The sequence below is a fragment of the Podarcis gaigeae genome, assembly GCF_964106915.1.
Source record: "Podarcis gaigeae genome assembly, chromosome: 11".
NCBI classification, from domain to species: Eukaryota; Metazoa; Chordata; class Lepidosauria; order Squamata; family Lacertidae; genus Podarcis; species Podarcis gaigeae.
The window spans coordinates 24,199,823-24,227,701 of record NC_139687.1 but is presented as its reverse complement, the minus strand read 5'-3'; positions in this window follow the sequence as shown (position 1 = coordinate 24,227,701).

Here is a 27,879-nt window from a genome sequence, read left to right as displayed (position 1 = left end):
CAGACTTATGCCCCTTTTATAGACTTCCACCCGTGTCATTCCCACTGAAGTTTATTGTGGACTACAACTTTCCGAACCAGGGCAAGCAATATTTATTGGCGAAAGCCGAAAGGCCTCTGAAATCTGGAACTAGGGGTCCATAAGTATTATTAACTTGTTGAAATACAAAACAGTGCAGAAACTAAAATAACATGGGACCACAACGGTTAAAAAAATGAGTTCGCTCTGCCACATTTTCCCACTGACACAGTGTTATTGTATATTTATAAAAATGATGTCTTGTCAGCCATCACTGCAGTTTTCGAATAGGTATATATTAATGCATTGCTTTCCAGTTTCCCAATGCGAGAGGAAAAGACATACTGACAGCATGACAAAGATAGCCCGAAGCAGTGAGCAGCTGAGATTATCAAATCAAGTCACAAAGCTTACATAATATTTTTAAAATATTTTTGATTCAGGAGTTCTGATGTTTAATTTTGAGTGCCTTAGGCACCACAGTGGGTGTTTAGAAATAGTATCCCATCCTTGTTCACTCTTATACAACCACAATCTAGAAACAGTAACAGCTTTATGAATATATATATATTCCATTTTAAGGTATAAAGTTCTACCTTGCTTTTCTATAAATTTATTTTTGCTCATATTTTTCATAAGTGTTTTTTCTGCTGACAAGCCTAGGAGATTGCAGATGAATGTCCCCAAATGCCATCGTATGTGAATTAAACAGAAAAGAAATTTATAACAGAATGAAGTTATTTCGGTGTCTTTAAAACTAAGAGCTAATGTACCATGATTTCAATTTACAGTTAACTAAATAGAAGCTCACAGAAGAAGACCAATAGGCAATTGAACCCAAGTGTAACTATAGCTTTGAAATTCTTCAGGGTATGGAACATCTTTACACACAGGGTACTTAGATATTTCTAATGAATACAGTGGTACCTTGGAAATCGAATGGAATCTGTTCCAGAAGTCCGTTCGACTTCCAAAATGTTCAGAAAGCAAAGCGCAGCTTCTGATTGGCTGCAGAAAGCTCCTGCAGCCAATCAGAAGCCGTGGAAGCCCCATCAAATGTTTGGGTTCCAAAGAACGTTCACAAACTGGAACAATCACTTCTGGGTTTGCGGCCTTGGGGTGCCAAAACCAAGGTGTTTGGGATCCAAGGTACAACTGTAATCCTTTAGCATTGGAAAGCCAAGCATGGAAACATGAATTCAAGACCTCCTCCAACTAGCAGCCCATGAAAGGCTTCTACAAAAAAGTCAACCTTCCAAGAGACCTGTAGTGCATTTTTTTAACTCTTCATTAAGTAATGCCCACAACTAGAAACAACTATAATAGCAAGTATAATAATTAGAAAAGGCCAAAGCCTTTGAGGAGCACAGGCTAACTAGGGGAAACTGTACAAATTTTGGGGCCCTTGTCAAATGCCCCAACCTGCGGACCCTAAATATCATCCCTGCTGGGCAGTGTACATGGTTCATCTCCCTATCAATTTTCTCTCACTGTTGCATTCACAAACCATCCTAAACATGAGGCAAAATCACCTACCAGTTTACAGCTAATCTGTGAGGAAGTTTAAGCCTGGCCCAAGGTCACCCAGTGAGCTGCATGGCTGAATGGGGTCTTTGAATCTGGGTTTCCCTGATCCTCATCCAATACTCTAACCACAGCACTAAACGGACTGCTTTTCAGTTCCTGCTCTGGTTCTGAGCATGAATCACATCTTTTGCTTGAAGTCTTAGCTAATCAGGAGCAAAACGGATTAGAAGTACTTTTCACTCCATTAGCAGCATGGCGTTGTTATTCTTTGACATACGACAACATAAAAGTATAATAAATTGAAGCATTAGAGAATGAGCATATCTGAACCTTGGATCATACTGACGCTAAATCTTGGATGAAAAACACTGGAGAGAAAGCTTAAGGCGCTGCTGTAAATTCTTGGACACAACATCAAACACACATTGATCTGACAGAAATTATAATGATGATTCATGACGACGGAGGTTGGGGAGTCAAAGAAAATAATGAGAGTGAAATTAATGGTCTTTAGAACTAATGAAATATATATTATGATAATATTGTGCTGAATTTAAAACAAAAATTTCTTGGAAATGTCCATTGATGGCCTTTTTTAAAAAAATTAGCTAATGTGAAAGTAGAATCTATTTTAAAAGTTGCCTTTTTAAAGAATTTTCTACATTTAGAGCCCTCTTTAGGCATTCCTTCTTCTATGCAATAAACACTGCAAACAACTGCCTCAAGAAGATTTACACATGAGATAATTAAAAACAGTTTAAAACACAAATACAAAAAAATGCATTTGAAGCAAAAATAATTACATTTTGGATTTGTGTAGGGTTTACTCCTTAGACTTTTCTTCTTCTGAAAATGTCCTGCAAGGCAGTGAGGATGGATTTTTCCTCAGGGTTTACTCCCGAGGGTATTCTATTTCTGGAACTCCCTAAAACCATAAAAAAAAAACTTCTAGAAGATGTGAGGAGCCTATCTGAGCTGAGCAGGCTACCCGTTGCAGAAAGTCACTCTCTGACTCATTGAGGGTGACACAGGAATGGCCGCGGAGGGAGTGTGGTACCTCACTTCTGTCTGTTTTTCCCCCCACATGATGTTAATCACATGGTTAGAAAAACACCTGAAGGAGAGATAAAGTATTGGTGCACTCCATAGCCTTCCACAGTGGTGGGAAATCTCTGGACTTTCCATGAGGATAAAGTCTCCCAGCCTTCTTCCACAAATGCACTGCATATAGGAAACCGGTTTCTATATTCACAGAAGAAGATTCAATAAAAAATTCAGCAAGAAGCTCACCTGCTGTCGCTTTGCATTGTGAGCTTTTCAGGAATCAGTGTGAATGCAAAGCAAATAAGCTTGCTCTAACATACTTTCATTTCTTACCATTCAAGATTTACTTCTATCAGAACAGTGGGAGATTAGCAGCCAGATTTCTAGATTCCACCCTTCAGGTAATACAGTGACAGTCCCTGGAACCAAACACTAAAGGCCTCTTTCACCAGAAGGATTTGAGCTCCTGCTGTTCACTTCCTGCAGTGGGAATGAGGAGAAACCCTTGCCGATCAGAAAATCGGAAGCAGTTTTCCAACCACAACCTGCACAGAATAGAGCAGATCACAAAGCTATGGTTTTGGCAACCCAAAGGCAGATTCTACTTTTGGTAGGGCTGTCATACATCCAGAATTTTCCAGACATTATTATTTATTACTTATTTAATTTATATACCGCTCTATACCCGGAGGTCTCTGGGTAGTTCATAGTCTCAGGGCGGTTCACAGACATAGCTGGGATTCAGCCGTTGGAAACAGTATCCAGGCGGAAAATTGCTTAACTGTGTATTTGAATGTATGGCAACCTATGTCGGAGGTGTACATTTTGGTGAATTCCCATAAAAATAGCTCAAAAACTTTCTCTCTTTTTTTGAGATTTTGCAAAGAAAGCTCAAAAACTTTGGTCAGTATTTTTAAAAAGTTTTAAAAAACTTTTGTGTCCAGATTTTCACTTTTTGAAATATGGCACCCTAACTTTTGGAAACTTATGATACACAACAACTAGGCTGTACTGCAGCTTAGTAAAGCCCCCATTGGTTTACTTTGCCTCCTTTAAAAGAGATCTGCCTGGTGCAGGAATTGCCCCAGTGAGAAGTGAAGGCAAATTGTTCGCCTCATGCATGCATATGGTCCTCAGTCTATAGATTCTGGTTATAGGAATAAACTCCATTTCCTTCTGGTGGCATCATCATCACCATCATCATAGTATCCCGCTGACCTAATTGGGCTGCCTCAGCCAATCTGGGCTGGAAATGAAAAGAAAATTTTAATTAATATTACTTCCAGCTTGGTCCTTAGATCAGCACCATATAAGTACAGTTGACTTTGTTGAAAACCAGGGTGACTAATTTGTGGCCTTCCAGATGCAAGTGAACTCCAACTTCCATCAGCCCCAGCCAGCATGTCTACAAGAACTTCTTATAAGCCCTAAGCAGAAAAATAATATTTCAGTAAGCACAGAGTGGGCATTTTTTTTGGGGGGGGGGTTCAGAAATTGTGTGTGTCCCCCCCCCCAAAAAAAACTGACTACCTTTCTGTTTCCACCACCAGTTTTGCTGATTTCCCATGTCAAAATTAGTCCCGTGTGTTGGCTGAATTTCAAGGCATGTGAAAGTCTGGTAAATGACCTGTGGGACAATTAGTACAGGAGCTAATTGAATTTACATTTGTGGATTTCCCTGCCTAACTTGTTTTCTTTCGTTCTGTTTCTTAAGTGACAAAGGGTCCAAAATAATATTTTCTTCTTTAGGGAGGCGATCACACCTAAGAAACTGAACATCTGGAGACAGGAACAAAACAGGTAATGCCTTATTTATTTCTCACAAGTTATATGACAAGCTGTGTGTGTGTGTGTGTGCATATGCATGTGCATTAAATTTAAAAGACATCTTAATTACACCAGAATTTTGCCCTGCAGATAAGACAAAACATGTCTTTCTGTTTAAGAAAAGGTGGAGGGGGGGGGGAGCTGACTGGTAAATAGATCTCATTCCACAGTCTGCAGACACAATTAAATAAATATTTGGGAAATCAGCCATGGGGCATGCAGAAAGTGTTTGCAATCTACAGCTTTTGCCCACAGATTTGAGTCTGCAGGTGAAAATAAATGTGTTTCGAATGAGAAAAATCCTTTAAAAGAAGGGCAAGGATAGAACAAGATAGAATAAAATCCTCTAGCACTTTGTGCAAATGTTGTGTCTCAAAGATGCAACTGAATATTCCAGGAAGAAAATGTGTAGCTTTCCGATGAGATCTAGCAAGTTGGGGCACAACAGATAAAGGAAATACTCCTTGCCAGCTCACCTACAAAAAAAGAAAAAAAGACTCAAGGCACATTATATGGAGATAAGGTTATATTTATTTAAATAGAGCATGGGGAATCTGCAAAAGAAATCTGAGAAATAAACCCAATCAAAATCCTGCTCCAGAGGGTAGGACCCAAACCAATGGATTCAAACACCACGTACATACAATCTGCTATATAAATAATAATACTATGTACTTAGATTCAAAGCACAGAGATAACGGGTAGCACAAATCTCAACACGATAATTTAATGGGAACACCTAGTACCTCTCTGGTTGAGCATACATCTTTCCTCTACTAAGAGGGCAAAACTATGCATTGCACACCCTTAGATATAATTGTAACCTGATGTCTCTTTCTGGAAAGGTAAAGCCATTTCTTGGGGAATCAATTATGAGAAGAGCAGGTTGTTTGTTTCTCTTTCTTTCCAGCAGCAGTTTCTCTAGAAAAGACTGACACTGTTACGCGTCTCTTCTTACGGGGCTCCAAATGCAAGTTTGCAAGGAGGGAAGCATCTGTTTGAATTGCAGATAAAGAAATGCACTTCATGATGCCGATGTGGAGCATTGAAACAGGGCATGGAAATTGTTAAGCATCCTTTGCTGTCTACTGCCAATTACCCCCCCCCCCCCCGAAAGCAATGTCTACGTATGTTTGGCTTATGGGTACCAACTTGAATAAAATCCCACATTACAAGACACAGTGCATACACACCATTTGAATAGCAATGCCCAACAACTTTGGAGCCCCCAGGGCCTATCAAATATATTTGTTGTTGTTGTTGTTTAGTTGCTTAGTAGTGTCCGACTCTTTGTGATCCCATGGACCAGAGTACGCCAGGTATTCCTGTCTTCCACTGCCTCCCGCAGTTTAGTCAAACTCATGCTGGTACTTCGAGAACACTATCGAACCATCTCGTCCTCTGTCGTGTGCCCTCCACCTTTCCCAACATCAGGGTCTTTTCCAGGGAGTCTTCTCTTCTCATGAGGTGGCCAAAGTATTGGAGTCTTAGTTTCAGGAACCGTCCTTCCAGTGAGCACTCAGGGCTGAGTTCCTTCAGAATGGATAGGTTTGATCTTCTTGCAGTCCATGGGACTCTCAAGAGTCTCCTCCAACACCATAATTCAAAAGCATCAATTCTTCGGCGATCAGCCTTCTTTATGGTCCAGCTCTCACTTTCATACATCACTACTGGGAAAACCATAGCTTTAACTATACGGACCTTTGTTGGCAAGGTGATGTCTCTGCTTTTTAAGATGCGGTCTATATTGGGGGCCAAATGGACCTCGGCCCCTAGGAGCTGGCTTCTATGGTTTGGTTCATCTTGCCCTTGTGTAATTCCACACAACTGGGGAAGACATGAGACTTTTTTTAAAAAAAGTGGACAGGGCCAAAACTTGGGTCTTTCCCATGTTATTCAGCCCCCTTCCACACGGCATGTTTCTGCCAGATGAGAAAGATCCATGCAATTACTCTCACATAAGGGATTATATTATTCACACAAACTCCCCAAGGATGTGGGATCACCCTGGGACAGAGTTTTCCAGGATACACTGAGACTACGCAGAGCTCAATAAGCAGTATCTTTCCATTTTAAGCAACTGCACTCACATGGTCAAGCACCCCTAGTCAAATTCTTGCCTCCTTTCTAATGGTGACACTCCTTCTGGCCCAGTGTTTCCAGCAATAGTTTTGAAATGACCAGCATAAGTCTTGGTTGAATTGAAGCTTCCAGGCACTAACATCTGCCAAACATCTGCCATTTCCAAAGCTCAGCTTCTTCATTACATGGCATCAGTATCCATCTATGAGAAACTTTGTAAGTCAATGAAAAACTAGGTTTTGATAAGATAATGGGTGGTATGCCACTAGCTTTTACTCACAGTAGACCCATTGAAATCAACAACATTAGGTCCATTGATGTAAATACTCTCTGCAGAAACGTAGCTGAATACCACCCAATGTATTCTCATCCCAGGAAGGTGGACTGAGACAGACAATTGAAATCAAATTGTTCAGAAAAATATATGTGCTCTGGTCACAGTTAGGCTGGTGGCCATTACTACATCTTGTGGGAACAGATCCTGCTGGGATAGCTCAGTCGGTAGAGCATGAGACTCTTAATCTCAGGGTTGTGAGTTCAAGTCCCACACTGGGCAAAAGATTCCTGCATTGCAGAGGGTTGGACTAGATGACCCTCCTGGTCTTATTGGACTGAAACTGTTATGGCTCCCCCCCCAAAAAAAAAGGATCCTGGGAATTGTAGTTTCATGAGGGTTCTGAGATCCCTAGCTCCTCTTCCCAAAGCTCTTGACTCAGTGGGTTCCTGGGATAGAATGAGTGGCTGTTAAACAATTTCAAGCCAGGGTAGATAGATGCAATGTAGCTGCTGCCTCCTCTATAACTGTTTTTCTTACAAACTATCTGTACATCACCACAGCAGATTGTCTTTAAATGAATGAATCATGACATGATCCCAGCTACTTAGCTACATCTGTTATGCAGTAAATTGCCCTGCACACTATACGCATAATAAAGAGGCAGAAGAGGGTATTTGTTCCTAATGCAGGCCTCATTATGTGATGGTACACAAGTAGTAAGGACAGATGGATCAGCTGCAATACCATAAAATTTAGAAATAAAACTTGTTTATATTTGCCAGGAAAGGAATGCAATCAATCAAGTTTTGTGAGAAAATGAGGTCGTCTATATCCTGCTATTTAACTCCCTAGCAGGTTAAAAAACAATGCTCATATAGCACAAATAATTAAGGTGATTCCTTATGGGTGATATTCCCAACTAAAAGTTAGCTTCCAATACTTTTAAAGTAGCCTGTATTTAAAAAACAGGCTTTTAGTAGCTACGACGGCTTTAGGTAGTTGAAAATATTGAGTTGCCACTGTCACTTTCAGAGGCACTGCTTCCTGTTCTAATATTATTTGGGCAGTTAGAAAAGTGAGCACAGATTAAAAGTAAAGAGAGGTGAAAACATTGAAGCATAGACTTCCGGAGGCGGCGCGAAACAGCAATGGCGGTCCTCTTTGCGCTGTGAAGAGGGGCTCCGCGAAAAAGGGTCGTCCGCTACGGCAAAGCGGAGACCCATTAAGAAAAACCGCAGGCAGAGTGAGCCTGCGGCCGTGGGACTCGGCGGGCGCCTGGAGCCCCCCCAGAAGCGGGGAAGGAGCCTCGTAAGAGGCTCCGGAACGTGAAAGGGGGAGCGGCGCTGTGAGTTCATCGCTCTTTTCGTGGAAGCAAAGCCGCGCTGCTGCTGCTGATGAGCGCTGACCTTTCTTCTTGAAATTATCGGAATTGGAGCAACATACCCGTGAGTAAGGGTCCTAAATTTTCTAATTTAACTGAAGAAATTCGGCCGAAAGCGGGAGGCAAGTAACAGGAAGTCCGTCTCCCGACTCTGCTAATTAGATCAAAGCAAGGGCTCGGAAACGAGCTGAAGTATTTAAAAAGGGATTCTAAAAGTGGAACAAAGGGTGCATTGAGAGACTCTGTACTTTGAAGATAAAAAGGAAAGAACTGTGGATTGTATAGACTTTTATTCTTTAGAACTGCTCTCCAATTTTTGAGTTAAACGGGGCTGAAAGAGATAACCCCGTTATCGGGCTGCCAGCGCATAGAAAAAGAACTGTCAAACTGCTGTCAAACTGATGACATTGTTGCAGAGATCGAAATTGTTGCATAGACTGAGATACTAATATTAAACATTGTTGCATGGACTTGTATCGATACTTTATGGCTGGATTTTAAGAGATTAGAAGTTCTGGAAACCTTCCTTTTGTGTTTGGGAATTACAAAACTCAATATGGGGAATTGAGGAACTTCAATGGCGGAAAATAGTTCCTTTCTTTTTTGAAGCTTTGAAATACTCCCCCTATAGGACTGTGGAAATATAGTTGCATGGGAACTGAGCTTTATTGAAACTTTTTGTGGTTCTTTTTATTTATATTTGGGACTTGTTTTTCCCATGGGACAAAAGACTATTTGACCTTGAACAGAGGCAGGTGTGGAATGAGCGGCACAGGGAGAACAAGAGCAGCTAAAGCTAAAGACAAAGAAAAAGAGAAAAAATCTGGGCAACTTTTGCAAACAACTCTAACTCATCACCGCAGATCATCTGTCCCAACTGTGCTGACAGCACAGGAGGTGGAACTAGTGCAGCCTGCTGCAGAAGACATGGCAACTGGAGGATCTGAAACAGTTTTAAAACAAATTTTGGAACAATTGGCAGTTTTAAACCAAAAAGTGGACAATCAAACATCAAAGATTGACCAAGCTACATCCTCTATTGGCAAATTAACTGAACAGGTTTCGCAGCACACTCAGGCAATTGAGAAATTGCAAGGAGCTACGGCAGAAAACTTTAAACTAGCTGTGGAAGCCAATCAAAAAGCAGAACAGGCGAACTTAAAGGTGGAGGAAATTAAAGGAGAGGTAAGACCTTTGAGAAGGCAGGTAGGGGAACAACAAGCCTACCTGGCATTGGTTGAATTGAAAAGTAAAGATAGTAATCTCAGGATAAGGGCTATCCCGGAATTGGAACAAAATAATTTAGAGGGATTTTTGACACTTGTGTTCTCCAAATTCTGGGGAATTGAGGAAGAAAAGGACTTTAAAATTGTGACAGCCTTTAGACTGGGAAAATCAGTAAAGAAAGACAAGCCCAGAGACTGTTTGGTTGCTCTGAGATCAAGAGAAGAAAGGGATAAGATACTAGGCCTACATTTTAAGAAATCTTTGGAGGTAGAAGGTAAAAGGGCCGAAATTTACAGAGATATACCCAAATATCTCTTGGAACTTAGGTCTGCCTATATAGATTTGACCAAATTGTTGAGACACAACGGAATCCCTTACAGGTGGGAGTTTCCACAAGGACTTTCATTTACTTACAAAGGAAGGAAAATAAAGATTAAATCACCTGAAGACCAGCAGAAGTTCCTACACGACCACGAAGAGGACCTGCAAAAAGGAGCTGCAGCTTCTTGGCCTCCACCACCACCGGGACCATCTCCAAGAGATATACCACCAGGATCAGGACCTGCATTACCTCCCCCGGGATTGGGAGGAAGCTTAGATACCCCATTGTAGAACCCGTCAATTGATTCAGGATGTCTCTACAGCTTCTTAGTTGGAACATAAATGGCGGAAATTCCCCAGAAAAAATAAGGAAAGTCTTTCACATTTTGAAAAAGGAACAATTGGACGTTATTTGCCTACAGGAAACACATGTGACAAGGCTCCATAGAAAAGTGTTAATTAACAAAAGATTAGGCCAAGAATTTATTTCTTCAGACAAAGTCAAGAAGAGAGGAGTGGTGATTTATGCAAAGGAGAGCCTGTCACCGAAATTTTTATTTAAAGATGAATATGGCCGAATTTTGGCGATTGAAATACAGACGCAAGGAGAAAAAATTTTGATATTAGGAATATATGCTCCAAATGAGGGAAAGTCGGAATTCTTCAGGAAGCTGCATGAGACTATGCTGGATTATTTGGACTATAGTAACATCATTATGCTGGGTGATATGAATGGGGTTGTGTCTGTAAATATGGATAAGTCACAAAGTGTTAACATATCGAAAGACGGCAGACTACCCAAAACTTTCTTTGAAATGACAGACAATATGGACTTAGTAGACATTTGGAGGGTTAAGAACCCCCTAGGGAAAGAAGGGACTTTCTTTTCTGAAGCTCATCTGACATGGACACGAATCGACCAAATCTGGACAACTAGAGGACTGGCACCTAAGATTAGAAAAGTGGAAATCTGCCCAAAAACCTGCTCCAACCATAATGCCTTGAAAGTGGAATTGAGACTAAACACAACCGGATCCTTTAGATGGAAAATGAATGACACTATTCTAAGAGATCAGGAGGTTGTTAAGAAGGCCCAAAAAACTTTAAAGGACTATTTTGAGATAAACTTGAATACTACTGTGGAAAAAAGAACAATCTGGGACGCAAGTAAGGCAGTCATGAGAGGGTTTCTAATACAACAAAACACGATTAAGAAAAGGCTCTGGAATGAAAAGAAGGAGAAGATATTGGAGAGAATAAGAGAAGGTGAGAAAAAATTAAGATCTAGGCCTAAGTCGAAGGATGTGTTAAGAGAAGTGAAATTCTTCCAGGCGCAATACTCAAAACTGATAAACCAAGAGGTGGAATGGAAAATTAAACAAATGAAACAAAGATCCTTCGAATCGGCGAATAAGTGTGGGAAACTGCTAGCTTGGCAGTTGAAAAAGAGACAAAAGCTTAATACCGTTACAAATCTAGAGATTGAAGGGAGAATGGTTCAGAAACCCGAGGAAATCAGAAAGTGCTTCCAGAGGTACTTCAAAGAACTTTATACACAAGGGCCGCAAAAAGCCTCAGAGGTGGATCAATTTTTAAAAACTAATGGATTACAAAAAATACCCCTGGAAATGAGAACAAACCTGAACTGTAATATTACACAGCAAGAAATTGAAAGTGCCATTCAAAATCTTCAACTTGGCAAGTCCCCAGGCCCCGACGGCTTAACCTCCAAATATTATAAAGTTTTAAAGGACTATTTGATACAACCTTTGATGGAGGTTTGCAACCAGATAATGGAGGGAGGGAGGGCACCGGAAACGTGGAAAGAAGCTTTCATCACATTGGTACCTAAATCAGAGACTGAAAAGACCCAACTTAAGAACTACCGCCCCATCTCACTCCTAAATGTGGATTACAAACTTTTTGCAGATATTTTGGCAAATAGACTTAAAAAAGTACTAAATGAAGTGATTCATAAAGATCAGGCTGGCTTTCTCCCTGGTAGGCATTTGTTTGACAACACAAGAAACATTATTGACATTTTGGAACTTCTACAAACAAATCTGAATACTAGAGCGGTTTTGATCTTTGTCGATGCAGAGAAGGCCTTTGATAATATTTCTTGGATGTTTATGAAGAAAAATTTGGAAGGGATGGGAGTGGGGCGGGGGTTCGAAAATGGTATAGAAGCAATCTACACAGAACAAAAAGCTAAATTGATAGTAAACAATGTGGTGACAGAGGAGTTTAAAATTGAAAAAGGGACACGCCAGGGGTGCCCCCTATCTCCCCTATTGTTTATTTCGGTCCTGGAGGTGTTGCTAAATATGATTAGAAAGGACCGGTTGGTTCGGGGAATTGAGGTCGGAGTGAAACAATATAAGTTGAAAGCATTTGCAGATGACTTGGTATTAACACTTCAGGAACCAGTCTCCAGCACTAAAAGAGTGCTAGAATTAATTTCTGATTTTGGTCGGGTGGCGGGGTTTAAGCTAAATAAGCAAAAAACCAAGGTTTTAGCAAAAAATTTGACAGTTACAGAAACAGATGAGTTCTCTAAAGAAACGGAGCTGAATGTGGTTAAAAAAGTAAAATACCTTGGGGTGTACTTGACCTCCAAAAATTTGAATTTGTTTAAGGATAATTATGAGAAATGCTGGTCAGAAATCAAAAGAGACTTGGATATATGGTCAAGACTGAAACTTTCCTTGTTAGGCCGAATAGCTGCTGTAAAGATGAATGTATTGCCGAAAATGTTATTTTTGTTTCAGGCCCTACAGATCGTGGACAAGGTGGAATGTTTTGGAAAGTGGCAGAAGGATATCTCTAAGTTTGTTTGGCAGGGCAAAAAGCCCCGAATAAAGTTTAAAATATTAACTGATGTGAAAGAAAGAGGGGGATTTGCCCTGCCAGACTTGAGGTTATATTATGAATCTGCAGCCTTCTGCTGGTTGAAAGATTGGATTTTATTGGAGAACACTGATGTCCTGGATCTGGAAGGGTTTGACAATGCGTTTGGGTGGCATGCATATTTGTGGTATGACAAGGTTAAAGTGCACAAATTGTTTAAAAACCATATTGTCAGAAGAGCAATTTGGAGGGTCTGGATAAAATACAAAGACTTATTGGAGAGTAAAACTCCGAGGTGGCTCTCACCGGTGGAGGCCAAGGCTCGTAAGAGACCCAACATGGAGGCCCATTGGCCTAAATATTGGGAAATAATTGAAAAAACTGGAGACAATTGGAGGTTGCTAAGTTTGGAGAAATTGAAAACTAAAGTACGAGATTGGTTGCACTATGCGCAAATTCAAGAGGTATTTAAAATAGATAAAAAAGTTGGATTCCAGGTGGAAAAATCGAAACTAGAGACTGAATTGTTAGAGCCAAAAAGTAAACTACTTTCGAGAATGTATAACTTGCTGCTTAAGTGGAATACACAGGATGAGACAGTCAAATCCGCTATGATAAAATGGGCTCAGGATGTGGGGCATAACATTATGTTTGCAGACTGGGAAAGGTTATGGAACACCGGTTTGAAATTTACGGCATGCACTGCCTTGAAGGAAAATATTATGAAAATGGTATACCGGTGGTACATGACCCCAGTCAAGTTAGCTAAGATATATCATCTGTCTGACAACAAATGTTGGAAATGTGGAGAGGCGGAAGGGACATTCTTTCATCTCTGGTGGACCTGCCCGAAAGTGAAGGCCTTCTGGGAAATGATCCATAATGAACTAAAAAAGGTACTGAGATTTACCTTACCTAAGAAACCAGAGGCCTTCCTTCTGGGCATGGTGGACCAGAGAGTGCTTAAGAAGGACAGAACCTTTTTCATGTATGCTACCACAGCAGCAAGGATCCTGATTGCAAAATATTGGAAGACACAAGATTTACCCACGCTGGAGGAATGGCAATCGCAGTTGATGGACTATATGGAATTGGCTGAAATGACTGGCAGAATCCGAGACGTGGGAGAAGAAACAATTGAGGAGGACTGGGAAAAGTTTAAGGACTATTTGAAAAAACACTATAAGCTGTATGAATGTTAAAAAATGCACCTTTCAGGAAATACTAGCTTCAGCAAATGTAAGTTAATGAAATGAAAATTAAGACACAAGAATTTGGAGGTAAAATAATGAAACAACTTTATTGTGTTTAATACAAAGCATATAAGAATTGAGTGACAGTAAAATTGAAAATAGGGAACATGATAAAATGGAAGTTACAATAAGTCTTGAAATAAGTTAACAAATTGCTGATGCTTTATAAGACAGAGAACGCAGGGTTCGGAGGATGTGAGGAAGTCCTATAGGTTAGATGGAAAAAGAATATGGAAATTTGTTATTTATATTTATCTTTCATATAACCACTCTTTATTCTTTTTTCTGTATTTCTGTATCTTTAAAAAAGCAATAAAAAATGTTTTAAAAAAAAAAAAAGAAAAAAGAAAACATTGAAGCATAAGGAAATAGGAGCCTGAATATAAGTTTCTATAAAGCACGGGCTGTGTGCACACTAAACATGTAAAACACATTTCCCTCCCCACCAAAAAAGTCTAGGAACCATATACCCCTCACTGAGTTACAATTCCCAGCAACATTAAGAAACTACAGTTCTCAGAAATCACAGGGTGTGGCTGTGGGTGCTTAAATGTATTGTGTGTATGCAGCTGCACAAGAAAAAAGCAGTTTTAACACACACTGAAGCCGGTGTCTTAATGGCCTACCAAACAGTGAGGCAAAAGAGTGTGGATGGCATTAGGATCACAGAGTTTTTGAAACGTCAAATAAATTTATTTTAAAGCAAATGGGATTATTTCAGGCACTCCTAAAGACCTTGCATAAATAATCCAAGCAATGGAGATGTATATTTTCTTTGTTTTTTTAAGGTATATCACACAATTCTAGTGAAAAGATCTAGGACTAGGATTGCCATACATAGTCAGTAATTGCCAGAATGTTGAGGAAAATCTGTACGTATGGCAACCCATGTCGGAAGTAAGCAAACTTTGGGCAAAGCCAAAAACAGCTTAACAACTATGGCAAAAAAAAGAAAAAATAACATGTTCTTGGTGGATTGGGCCCCTAACTTGCTGAGAGGAGGCTTAACCCAAAAGGTGCTTAAAGAAGGGGTGCAGGTCCTGTTGTTTTCCGTGATTCTTCTTCGCAGCAAGATCTGCTCGTTTATAACTGTTTGCAGTTTTTAAAGGAAAGATTTCTTGAAGGAAAAAGGCAGAGTAAAAATGCAAGAGGCTGACACTGGGATTAATAGATAGGAAAAGGAAATCGCTGTTTTAAAAAGCAATGCTCAGATATTAGGGGCGGGGGAGAGAATAAGCTGCATTACAAAAATCCGGTATACACAGATGACTCTATCTGAACTATTACAGAATCATCAAGTGTCTTTATGTGTACCTTAGCAACTGCCTTTTCTTGCAGCTGGGAGTCTAGCCCTGGGCACCTCAGGGCACAATCCAACAACTGCTATTAGATTACCATTGACTGCTTGAGAGAGCGAGAAGAATGCACTGGCAACTTTAAGACTTGAAATTCTAGTAAGGATAACCCTGCCCTTCTCTATGCATTGCCGGTGGACAGAGGCCTTGTGTGTAGCCGCTAAGAAGATAAAATGAAGAGCTGGAAAGTGGTTCTCCAGCTCATACAGGCCAGTCTAGGGACATTATTTAAGGTTAGCTGTCCCACTTCTCTCATGCTGAACATAGATGGGGAAACTAAATCGAGGCTAGTTCCCTCCTGTGGAAAAGCCAGCACAGGTTAAAGAAGAGACCAGTAAGGGTAAAGTATTAGGGAGAAATAAAGCAAACTGCCTTATGCCAAGCCAGACTATTACCGGTAGATCATAAAGCTCAGTTTTGTCTACACTAGCCGTGGCTCTCTGGGGTTTCAGACACAGACTTTCCCAGCCCTACCTGCCAAGGACTGAATGCTCACCCTGCAACACGTTGAAGCCCCAAACCAGGACATGTGTCTTCCCATCCGTGCTCCCACACAAGTGACATGACCCCTGTGAGATCATGGACCCTTAAAGATGTGCTTTGGGGGGTCATGATCTCACAGCACCCAAAAATGTGTGTTTTGGGGCACCGCATGAGATCATGGCTCCCAAAAAATGTTTTTGGGTGGCAGTATCTCACTGTGAAATTGCTTGATATTACTTTGCTCAAAAGGCCTTCGTGCTCTTACAGGGAAAACCTGGTTTTTCCGGGACACTTATGGGGTATTGTAGATGTGGGGTCTTTTCCATGGAGAACGTGTTTTCTACCACAGAGCTATGGGCCTTCCTGTAAATATGTGTATCCTGAAATATCACCTGGAGAGCGAAGGGGTCTGCTTAAGACTAGAAGTTCAGGGCTACTTGGCTTGGGGAATCAGGAATCTAAAAGCCCTTGCGGTGTGTTCAGCTCACCTACCCAAAACTAATCTGCTCAAGCGAGTGATGTGATTTCTGTTTCTTTATACGTTATTGAATATAAAGTGGGAGCAATTCTCCAAACTTCTCCAGGGCATGGAGCCTGTGTAGGATCAATCAAAGTTGGGAATAAGGTAGATGGAAACTTTGCCTTTACAGTCACAGCTCAAGTGGTGCCAGTACTTGAAGTAAATAATGGTACTGCAATCCCCAGAGTTCCCTATGAAGAGGGAACTTTGGGAATTGTAGCACTCTGGGAATTGTATTACTGGGAGTGAAATAAGGGTCACCTCACAACTCTCAGCACCCTTAATGAACTACAACTCCCAGTATTATTTTGAGAGAAGCCATGACTGTTTAAAGTGGTATGATAGGGCTTTAAGTGTATAGTGAAGCAGCCAGTCTTACTTAAAAGCCCTTTCAATGTGCAAATATTATGATGGAAATAAAATGTGTCTGCAAGAGAAGAAGCTGAAGTATCTCTCTAAGACCTGCTCGCAAGGCTACCATACTGTTAAGTATTCCTATAGGTGTTCTGAGCAAATAATCGCAGCACTTAGCCATTTTTGAGACCCACGGCACGCACAAATGTTGTATGCAACAGAAGCTCAGGGTCACCGGGAGCAAGAGAATGCTGAAAGGTAGTTCAAAATAAATGTTTAAGATCTGTCCTTGATCTGCCAAGTGGTATTCCTGCTGTTCCCAGCTTGTTTTTTTATATACTTTTGCCTTTCATCGGAAATGAAACTAATTTAAATAAAAGGATATGTTTTGCCCTTACTATACAGAAAACACAATAACCATAGGTTCCAGTGCCCCCATTAGGCTATACTGAGTGATAAGCCAGAACTTATTGTGCTGTTTTACAAGTGAACAGTTCTTATGTCTTTAAAAGGACAGCTGAATGGAAAATCCTTATTTTTACACAGTAATGACCTATCTCAACCCTTTCTGAGGCATTTAAGCAAATGTTTCAAGATTCTTCACACCTCTCCATCAGTATCACTAGCACTCAAGCCATTCCTGATTTCTTTTTAAAAACCCTGTCTCTTTTTAAAAAATATGTTCTAACTTAGGGATGGGGAGCCTGTGATTCTGCAGATGTTGTTTGACTAAAACCTACATCATCCCTGACAATCACTGGAGAACCACATGTTTCTCACCATTGAACTTTCTTCTACACACACATATAAACTCCATTTCCTCTGTTATCTTTGCTATTTTCAAAATTTAGACTTAAAGCTTCACAGGCATAGGGAACATTTCCCCCCCCTTTTTTTTGCAACTCTGTAAAGCACATTTATTGTGCTGTGGTAATTTTCAGCAGCAGGACTGCCTCAGAAGAGAGTTAAGAATTACAGCTGGAATGTAATCTACAAATACCTTTGATTAGAATGCTTCCATCCATGTCAGCTGACTTGATCCCACTGATTTTAGTCGGAACAAGCTCATGTAAGTGCAAGTAATTTATCCTAATGGTTTGTAAATGCTGTTAGCTCTGTAAAAAGGGGGAGAGGGGGAGAAATGGTTTTGGATTATGTAAGTGTGGACTGGGTCATGCCAATCCACAGCTGTGTACGCTTGAATGCATTGCGTAGAGCTCCTGAAGCATATACTATAACTATTCACTTCGGTAGAGAAAGTGACCCCATGTACATTTGAGCCCCAGCACCTCTCAAAGACAAAATTTGCTGTCTCCTCCACATTTAAACAAAAAACAATGGAAAGGCTGCTTCTGGGAAGCACACCATCATAGGAATAGTTGGAGAGAGGTTGCTTGCCCTTCGCATCTATCGTTTCCCCATTCTAAAAATATTGCTTGTCAGGTTCCAAACGTACACGTGCTGGCATCGGAAATTCTGCAAAGGGAGAAAGGGACTTTGAAGCTTCTTTCTAGCAGCTCTTCTGACTTAAATAAGGCTATTGTGATGTCACTGCACATATCTGCATAGAACAACTGGGTTGGCCTTAACAGAGATTGGAAGCAATGCTCCTATTTAATACCATGTTTACTTGAGTCGCATGTAATAAGGAATGGAAACAACATACAGTGGTACCTTGGGTTAAGAACTTAATTAATTCTGGAGGTGCGTTCTTAACCTGAAACTGTTCTTAACCTGAGGTACCAATGGGGCCTCCCACTGCCACTGCGCCACCGCTGCACTGTTTCTGTTCTCATCCTGAAGCAAAGTTCTTAACCCGAGGTACTATTTCTGGGTTAGCAGAGTCTGTAACCTGAAAGGTCCATAACCTGAAGCATCTGTAACCCAAGGTACCACTGTATTCAGGATGGGTGTTCCTTCTAAGGATGAGTGGCTGCTTCCTTCTCAGGAAACTAAATGTTAACTTACACATCCTTCAGCTTATCGAAAAGGCAATTTTAAGCTATAGATCATATGCCATATTAATCAATTTATTAATCAATTAAGCAGCTAAAATGCAGGTGATTAAATGGAAAAATACAAAAGTGGCTTGCTGCCCTAGCAGCTGCTACCTGCACATCTAATACAGGCTGGCGGACGGACAGAGACAAAGATCAATCTGACAAGCCAAGGTAGGTGTGAGCATGCTGTCAAAACAATCTACTTTAACCCTTCTTTGTTCACAAAACAAAAGTGAAGTCACTGATATGCTACTGATCAACTGTTATATACACTATACCAAAAGCTGGCTTCCCTGCAGCTCCGTGGTCCTGCTCACTCAGCTAGAAACAACCTTGTCTAAGCTAAAGCAGGTCTTAATGCAAGGGATGCTTCCACAAAGGTTGCCTGGCTCTTCCCCAAATCATTGAAAACTGTACATAAAAGAAGATGAGGAGAATTGGGAAGGAACAAGGGTGGCATGCAGGAGAACGCGGAACGTAGGAAGCTGTCACACTACTGGTCCATCTAGCGCCGTACTGCATACCTTGACTGGTAGCAGTTCTGCAACATTTCTGAAATATACTTAGAGTCCTGTAGTGATTTCACACTCTTTATTGCAGCTTGTAAAGCAGTGATTGAATTGCCCCCCCCCAAAAAAAAACCCTCAGGCTTTTATATACATTGTTTACACAATGAGTCTCATCTGATTGGCTTATTCTGCTTCCCTCCTGAAGCCTGATTGGTCTTTTCCTGCAAGCCAATCAGTTGTTGCATTCTAGGATGCTACTTGCCTATTGTTCTAGGATCCAAGCTTAGTACATAAAGGTTTCAGACAGGAGGCATTCCCTCCAGCTCAACCTAGAGATGCCAGGGATCCAATCATGAACCCCCTGTATGTAAAAGCAAATGCTCTGAGCTATGAGGGAAACCACCCCCCACTTCCCAGAATGCTCCAAAGCTGTTTTTTGCAGAGGTGAGAAATAAAGCACAACAGGCTACCGGAAGTAGCCTTGCAACCCTCTTTTGACCCCTCCCCTGCCTTGCTTGAGTCACGCTGCCCAACTGGTAATAATCATGAGAATGGGCATGGTCACACACTGCCCAGCTCCTCAGTGGGACAAGGCTCAACCAGGGTGTAGGCCAAGGTGAGGTTCAGGCTTGATACATGCCAAGGTTCAGGCTGGATGTGAGGCTCTGAAGTTGATCCAGCAAGGAACAATGTGAAATCCATTCATGGTAGTAGCACCAAGTGCAGCCTTAGTGCCACCTATGTTGCAATAACCTGTTTTACTTAAAAGGGCCTGAGCCTCACTAGTAACTTACTGTGATGGAGCAGGGGAGTCCCAGTTATTCCAGGGCCATCTACTCTGGAGTCCTTGGAGTCAGAGAACAATAGGGCCACATCCTGGGCGTGGGGTAGAATGGGGCACTGGCCCCATGATTTCATTAAAAAAGAACACATGGGCCCTGTAGGCTCTTCCCCCATAGCTGTCAACTTTTTCCTTTTCTTGCGAGGAATCCTATTCGGAATAAGGGGGTTCCCCTTTTAAAAAGGGAAACATTAACAGCTATGCTGTTAATGCAAAGTTGATTCATCCACCTTCAGATGAAGAGGAATCTGCCTCCTGGTCTCTGGCACACACTTCCAATTGGGTTCTTCCTACTCTCCTCCTGCCTCATATGAACAATTACTTCAAATGAAATTATTTCACATTGAATTGTATCAGTTGCATCGGCTTGGGTTTTTGTTGTCTTTTTAAGGAAAACATTATGCTCTTATGAGAATTTTGTCACTTCTAGGAAGATTAAGGTAAAGGTAAAGCTACCCTTGCCCGTTCGGGCCAGTCGTGTCCGACTCTAGGGTTGTACGCTCATCTCACTTAAGAGGCTGGGAGCCAGCGCTGTCCGAGGAAACTTCCGGGTCACATGGCCAGCGTGACAAAGCTGCACTGGTGAGCCAGCACCAGTTCCGCACATGGAAACGCCGTTTACCTTCCCACTATAAAGCGGTACCTATTTATCTACTTGCACTTAGGGGTGCTTTCGAACTGCTAGGTGGGCAGGAGCTGGGACCGAAAGACGGGAGCTCACTCCGCCGCGGGGATTCGAACCGCTGACCATACGATTGGCAAGTCCTAGGCACTGTGGTTTTACCCACAGCGCCACCCACGTTCCTCTAGGAAGATTATTCCTTCCCAATTCAGTTCTGACACCCCACAGTTTGTGTCCTTTACAAGTATGAGCAGCCAGTAGCAAAGATGCTTAAGATGCCAGCAAACATCCAAAGCAAACCTGAAGGGAGACTGGGAAGGGGGGAACGACGACCCATCCAGTTTGTGCAAAGCCACGGCAGCTTGTTCAATATGAGTTATGGCCTTAGGAGCCTTCTCACTTTCTATGACCAACGGCAACAATCGTCAATGCCCAACAAATTCTCTGAGGAAAGGAAAAGCACCAGGAAAACACTCAGCAATTGCACCATCCCCTCTCGTTCTTGTAGAAATGAGAGAGCCCTGCAGCACTTGCAAGAGCAGCCTCTGCAATCTGTCACTTCACACCAGTTAAAAATGCACTCAGAAGCAGTTTCTGGTTGTGAACTTGACATTTGCCGAGAAGAGGGGATTGAACTTTTCCATTTCGCTTGAAAGTCAAACTCCACTTTTCCTTCATTTCAGCACAGCCCTGTTATCCTGTGTATTGAATAATGTTGAGGTGGTCAGCCTCGAAAATACCCTTCTAAGGAAAAGGTGTAAGAAAACCTCAACTATTCAGTCAAAGCAGCCTTTCAAAAGGAGTCCACAGAAGCTAGTCAGCCACCCACAAAAAAAAATGTTTACTAGCCCATAGCCCTCGTGTCTACACAAACCCATATAAGGTATCTGTGGCTTGAATGGGGAACTGGGGAAGCAGAACGACATTTGTTAAAGCTTTCCTTTCTCAGATTTAAGGGCTGAATTAACACGATTGATTTTTAATGGAAGCGAGAAGCCTGAAAAACTTTCACCTGGGTACACATCCACATGCTAAAAAAATAAAATAAAATGACAATATGGAAAGTGTGGTCAGAGCCAGAAGTATTTCCAGGATTATAGTGGGTGGAAGAAGTATTTCCAAGTATAATAAGAGATGTCCGTGCTTCCTCTTCTTGCTTCTTAATTGGCTTTCTGGGCTTTCTTAGAAAACACTGCGGGTTTTTTCTAAGAGTTCTCAGAGAACTTGGATAGCTTAAGTCCAAGGAAATTCCTGCTCACCCTCCATCATCACCTGCCAGCTTCCTGAGATTTCTGAGGACCAACTTTTACTAATTACAGGCAATGGGCAGGTGGGAAGAGAATGCTTGTCTGTTCCTGAACTAAACTCCACCCCCATCACTATGGCAAGAAGGCTCAGAGAACAATTCCCTATTGGTGCAAGGGGGAAGCTTTTTTTCTAACTGTTATAGTGGTGGAGGTGTTAGCTTTGACATCGGACACTTTCAGACTGTCACTATTTTCAGGTAGGATTCAGTCACATCCTAGCAAATTTCAGGTTGTGCGATTATAGTTGATTGGGAGGTCTTGTGCAACAAACCCAGTTCCCCAGAAGGTCAGACTTTTTGCAGTAAGGAAAGTGATGAGAAGATGTGAAAAGTATAGGTTATACTTGCTTTGATGCATCATCATCGAACCTTCCCACAGACCATTCAGAATGAATGCTGATTAAATAGACAGAGTTGTCTACTCTCACCAGTCAAGATGGTGCCTCAATAAACAGACCCTTTGAAAGCAACCCAAGTTCCCAAAGGGCAAATGATATCTCCACCTTCTGGGCACAGCAGAGGGCTCAGGCCACACATAAATGGTCTGGCTATTCGAAATTACGGAATGAATTCCAGATGTTGCAATACATGTCATGAATTTGGATGGAGTGTAATGGATTTATTCCATGCTCAGCTTAAATTTGTAAGTAACCTTTCTGAGAGTACTGTAGATGACACATAAGCACATCAAACCAACAAAATAAGAAAATGCCCTTTCTGAAGTGACCCATGAACTTAACCTTCTGTCAATTAGTCATGGACTTTGAAACAACACTGCATAGGCACAGATTAGTTGAGAGGTCTTAGCACCTTTAGCAAGAGGAGAGATAACACTTTCTGCATATGAAGCGATGTCAGAAAGTCACCTTTATAAACAATCGACAACAGCTTTGTGCAACGTTTTGTTGTCTGCAAACAAAGACCCAACCTGGTAACATTCTAAAGTAAAAGGTGTTTTATGTCTAATGGCCATGAAGAAAATCATTGTCTACTGAAGAAATTCTCTCAAATTGCACCATAGTCATTTCTCCAATGCAATTGATCTAAGCAGGTTATATAATGTTTGGGCATAAGGAAGTTCACAGCACAGTTGTTCTGGTGGAAAGAGCAGACATAGCACAGTGACAGAGCATTTGGTCTGCATGCAAAGGAACTCAGGTTCAATCCTCTAGGCTGAACTGGAAAAGATAACTGCCTGAAATCCTGGAGAGCCACAGTTAGCCACTGTGTAAATAAAACTCACTGTGTAAATAAAGACGCGGGTGGCGCTGTGGGTTAAAGCCTCAGCGCCTAGGACTTGCCGATCAAAAGGTTGGCGGTTCGAATCCCTGCGGCGGGGTGCGCTCCCGCTGCTCGGTCCCAGCGCCTGCCAACCTAGCAGTTCGAAAGCACCTCCGGGTGCAAGTAGATAAATAGGGACCGCTTACCAGCGGGAAGGTAAACGGCGTTTCCAGATGCAGCTTTGTCACGCTGGCCACGTGACCCGGAAGTGTCTCCGGACAGCGCTGGCCCCTGGCCTCTTAAGTGAGATGGGCGCACAACCCCAGAGTCTGTCAAGACTGGCCCGTACGGGCAGGGGTACCTTTACCTTTACCTTTTTAAATAAAACTCAGCTTCCTGTGTTCCTGTGATTGCTGGTGCAGAGTGGTATCATTCTGGAGAACTGCTAAAAAGAGGAGGATTAATCCAGAGGTGATATATGACAGATAGATAGATTATAGATGATATAGATGATAGATAGATGATTGATAGATAGATAGATGATAGATAGATGATGATGATAGATAGATAGATAGATAGATGATAGATAGATAGATGATAGATTAGATAGATAGATAGATAGATGATAGATAGAGTGTAAAACAATGACACAATCTGTCTCCAGCATTAACTCACTAGGTAAGTTCTCCTAGGTAGACCCATGCAAGTGTCAGACCTCCATCTACAATAATGGGAATGTTGTAATTGTGAAGTTCTGTGTGCAGACAAAAAAGTATGCAAATACCTGATGTAAATGATGTTATTATCATCTACTAGATATTTTGGAAATATGTTGGTTCACCATGCACTCGTACATATCTTAGGATATCAGAACCAAATTTTGCATTGATAGTTCCTGAGATCAAAGAGGAGGTATTTCATGTATGTTGGATACAATTGGACACAATTTTGACCCAAGGCGGTGGATCGAACTTTTCAAAACTGCACTGATTTTACCCACTGATCTCAAACCTCCATGGGGTTTTGTGTGTGTGTGTGTGTGTGTGTGTGTGTCTTAAAATTCCTGGATACAAGGCTGCAAGTTCTTAATAAATTTGGAAGTAATATTTTGATGGAAAGCACTAAAATCTGTCTCAAACACACATAGTTTCCAATATGCCCCAAACATAAGCCTGATCTGTACTGTATACAGGCTCTATTGTGGTGTTAACCACAAATCCCATAGTGACAGAAGTTATAATGGAAGAAACTTTATTCTGCAATCAGATCTTTCTGCTTTCTCATGCCCCCAGTTTCTCAATTAAAGTAGACACAAGGTCAAATGTCAGTACATATATAACATTAATTTAGCAACAGACTCAGAAACCTCTAACAAAGTTTTGTCAAGAGTTCAACAGCAAGTGACAAATAAGGTCAGGTATTCAAGCGGGACTAAACCACCACTGAAATCCTGCAGGTTTCAAAGACCTCCAGGTAGCACTACTGATGCTGAGATGAAAACATTGTCCTGGAAATGTAAACCAAGGGTGAAAAAACTTCCCACACAGGTCAGTTTGTGCTTCAGAACAAATAGTTGTTCAATCAACTTTTTGTGCAGCCGTGAATATGATTTCTTTCTATTGTAATGTGTATGTTTTTGCTAAAAAGTTTTTTTAAAAAAGAGAGTTGTGTTTGTTTGACTTTTTGCAGCTATCTTTCTTCGTTATGAAACTTTCAGGATGTGTTGGTAGCCTCAGAAGCTGCACAGTTGACATGGCAGGAAGTGGGAAGAAGGCTTGAAGGAAGACACTGCACCTCCTAAATTAAGAACAGTGTGGATGAAGACAATTTGGTATGGGGAAGAGCCATTGCTCACTTGTAGAGCGTCTGCTTTGCATGAAGAAGGTCTCCATTTCCATCCCTGGCATCTCCAGATAAGGTGGAGAATATTCCCTCTCTGAAACCCTGAAAAGTCGCTGCCAGCCAGTGTCGACAATACTAATCTAGATGGACCAAAGTTCTGACTCAGTGTAAGGCAGATAGTGACATAGTGTGGCTTGTGAGTTTGTTCAGATGCTGATTCAGCTATCATCATAATCATCTGCAGTGCAGACCACATGGGTCATTTAGCACTCTCATATGCATCTCGTGCATGGATACCGGACCATAACTCAGTGGCAGGACACATGATTTGCATGCAGAAGTTCCCAAGTTCAATCCCTAACATTAGTGAGAAAGGTGAGGTAGTAAATGGTATCATCATGTAAAAAAACCCTTTGCTTGAGACCCTGAAAAGCTGTCACATGAAACAATGTAGGACTAGACGGGGCAATGGTTTGCCCAAGCATGGTAGCTTACTATTCTCCTTAAAATGGTCCATGAATTCACACTAGTATAAACAGCACAACCTAAAAATGTTGGTTTGTGCATGCCTGAGCACAGCCAGGCACTGACTTTAATGGCAGTTCCCATTTCTGAGGGCCCCGGGGGTGGGGGAATGACAGAATGTTGCCTATGGGATTTCATGTGCATTCCAGATTGGATCACTGATCTGTTAAGACTAATGTTCTGCCTACAGCAGGGACCATAAACTAATGTTTGAAAGAAAGGTAAGAAACATCAAAGAGGTTATTTGTTTGCTCTGAAACATGAGACTCGATTACCTTGTCATTATCTACCTTTGCATAGATAAAGCCATTAAAAAAAACCCAACCCAGGTTGTAAAAGGTATTGGGATATGCTTGAAGTCATTGTTACGCTTAAAGAAAAAAATAAGGGCCAATGGATATTGCTACTAATCTGATAAATTCATTCTGTATTCTGTACCATGGATAAAATTAAGCACAAAATCGCTTCTGACATCTCCCCAGTCAGGGCAATATCTTACAACAGTAGGCTTAAATGAGATCAAACACTAGAAGTTTCATCTCATAATGATTGGACTGAATGGATTTAAGGACTTTTTGAACAAGTACGATGTATCACATTTTAAAAGGGAAGGACCGCGGTTTTTTCAATCTTGTCAAGTCAGACACTTTGACATGGAATAAGGCATGAAAAAACAGGTAGACAGAAGGAGGCTAGTAATGCGGTTGAAAGGAGAGGCTTGATTAAGAAAGAACAATGGGTACCTGATATCACACTAGTTGGCCCAAGCTAAAATGTTGATAGCAAAATCCTGGAGAAATGGTAATCTCTCCAAAATCGATAAGGGGCTAAGAAAAGTGTAGGACATGGTAGGACATAAACAAAATCACGTTATGAGCAGATTTGATGAGGAAGCATACAAAAAAATCAGAATTTGTAAAACTGATGAGAAAATGAAAAACATTTGTGGTGTGATATAACTGGTTGATATCTGCTTAAAAAAAGATATTTGATATATGTGAACAAACCATGTATGATTTAAACATACTTTATAATATATATATACACAGAGAGAGAGAAAATAGTACAACACTGAATTCCTCTCCTATGTTTATTTTTCTGTAATTATGAGCTATAAAAATGAAATAAGTGAACTCTATGATTGCTTTATGTGCTGCCTCTAGCTGAAGCCCACTATGGGTGCATTCAGAAATGAGGAATATGGTGTCAGTTTTCCTGATTATAATGCCAGTTCTTCTGCCCAATTTTCTAACCTTTTTTTCATGCTGTCGTGCCTGTTGCAATATGGAAATGGGTCTTTTTCACTGATATACACTACCAGCATGTCATGCTAAATTTCATTCACACCAATGGGCATGGTGTGGCACAATGACAAATGCCACAACATCACTTCTCCCCCACCCTTTCCACACGTGTGTGCTTCTGTTCGCCCATGATTCACCTAAGAACAGGGCAGGAAGGAACTACCGTATATGCTGGTATACTGCCCCCAATTTTTCCACTCTACCCCCACAATTTTCCGGGTTAATGGGATTGCAAACGGATTATTTCTGGAACCAATTAATATGGTTAATTTCCAGATGTGGCTGTTATATCGTGTGAAAACTCAAATATAATATGGAAATTAACCATTAGAGAAGCAGAATAAATTGCTGTGTAAATGCAATCTCTGTTATCAGGTGGGGGACACCCTTTTGGTGGAGATACCTCAAGTTTAGAACTCCCACACACACTTTTGAGATGCAAGTTCTTTTGAATTTTGGCACCAGCTGAAGACTTTGTTACTTGCCCTTACCTTTGTTGGAGCTTAGTGCCAAGAGGAATGTTCAATTTATTGTTGGCAGGTTATAATTTATCTGCCTTAATTGTAATCTCCTCTAGAAGGTCCATGCTGGTTTCAGGAAAAGAGCAAATAAAGTCTTCCAAAGTGCAGGACCAAGTGATTTCTTTCTTAACTTTGCTGCTATCTTGATCAGAATCAAAGATAACACTGCAGCACATTTTGCCAACATATTCCCTTGTTTGTTTTCCACTCAGAAGAGCTACTCTTCTTGCTGCTGCTGCTGTTGTTGAGGATGAAACTTTTGACGTTCTTAGTAAGTGAGTTGCATATAATTAGAGACACTGCGAAAGAAAACCCCAACAATTGCAAAACAAACAAACAAACTCATGATAAAACAGAAGTAGTTGTGACAGCCCTGAAGCCAGCATATTTTGCCTGCATTGGACAGGGTGGCGCAGCCTAGCCGAACTTAGCTGGATCACCGCAAAGTTCATGTTTCCCTTAGCAACTATCAATCCCATTTCGGATGCCTGTGGCTTTGGGACGTGTATCCAAGTCATTTAGATTTAGGATACAGTCCACACAAAAAACTTGCTGCAAAATGGTTTCATTGAAGTCTTGTTGAATTGTAGCTTCAGGCAGCAACCCACAAGCCATTTACTACAGAAGAGGCCTATAAAAGTCAATGAGACTGCTACAAAGCAAGTGGGT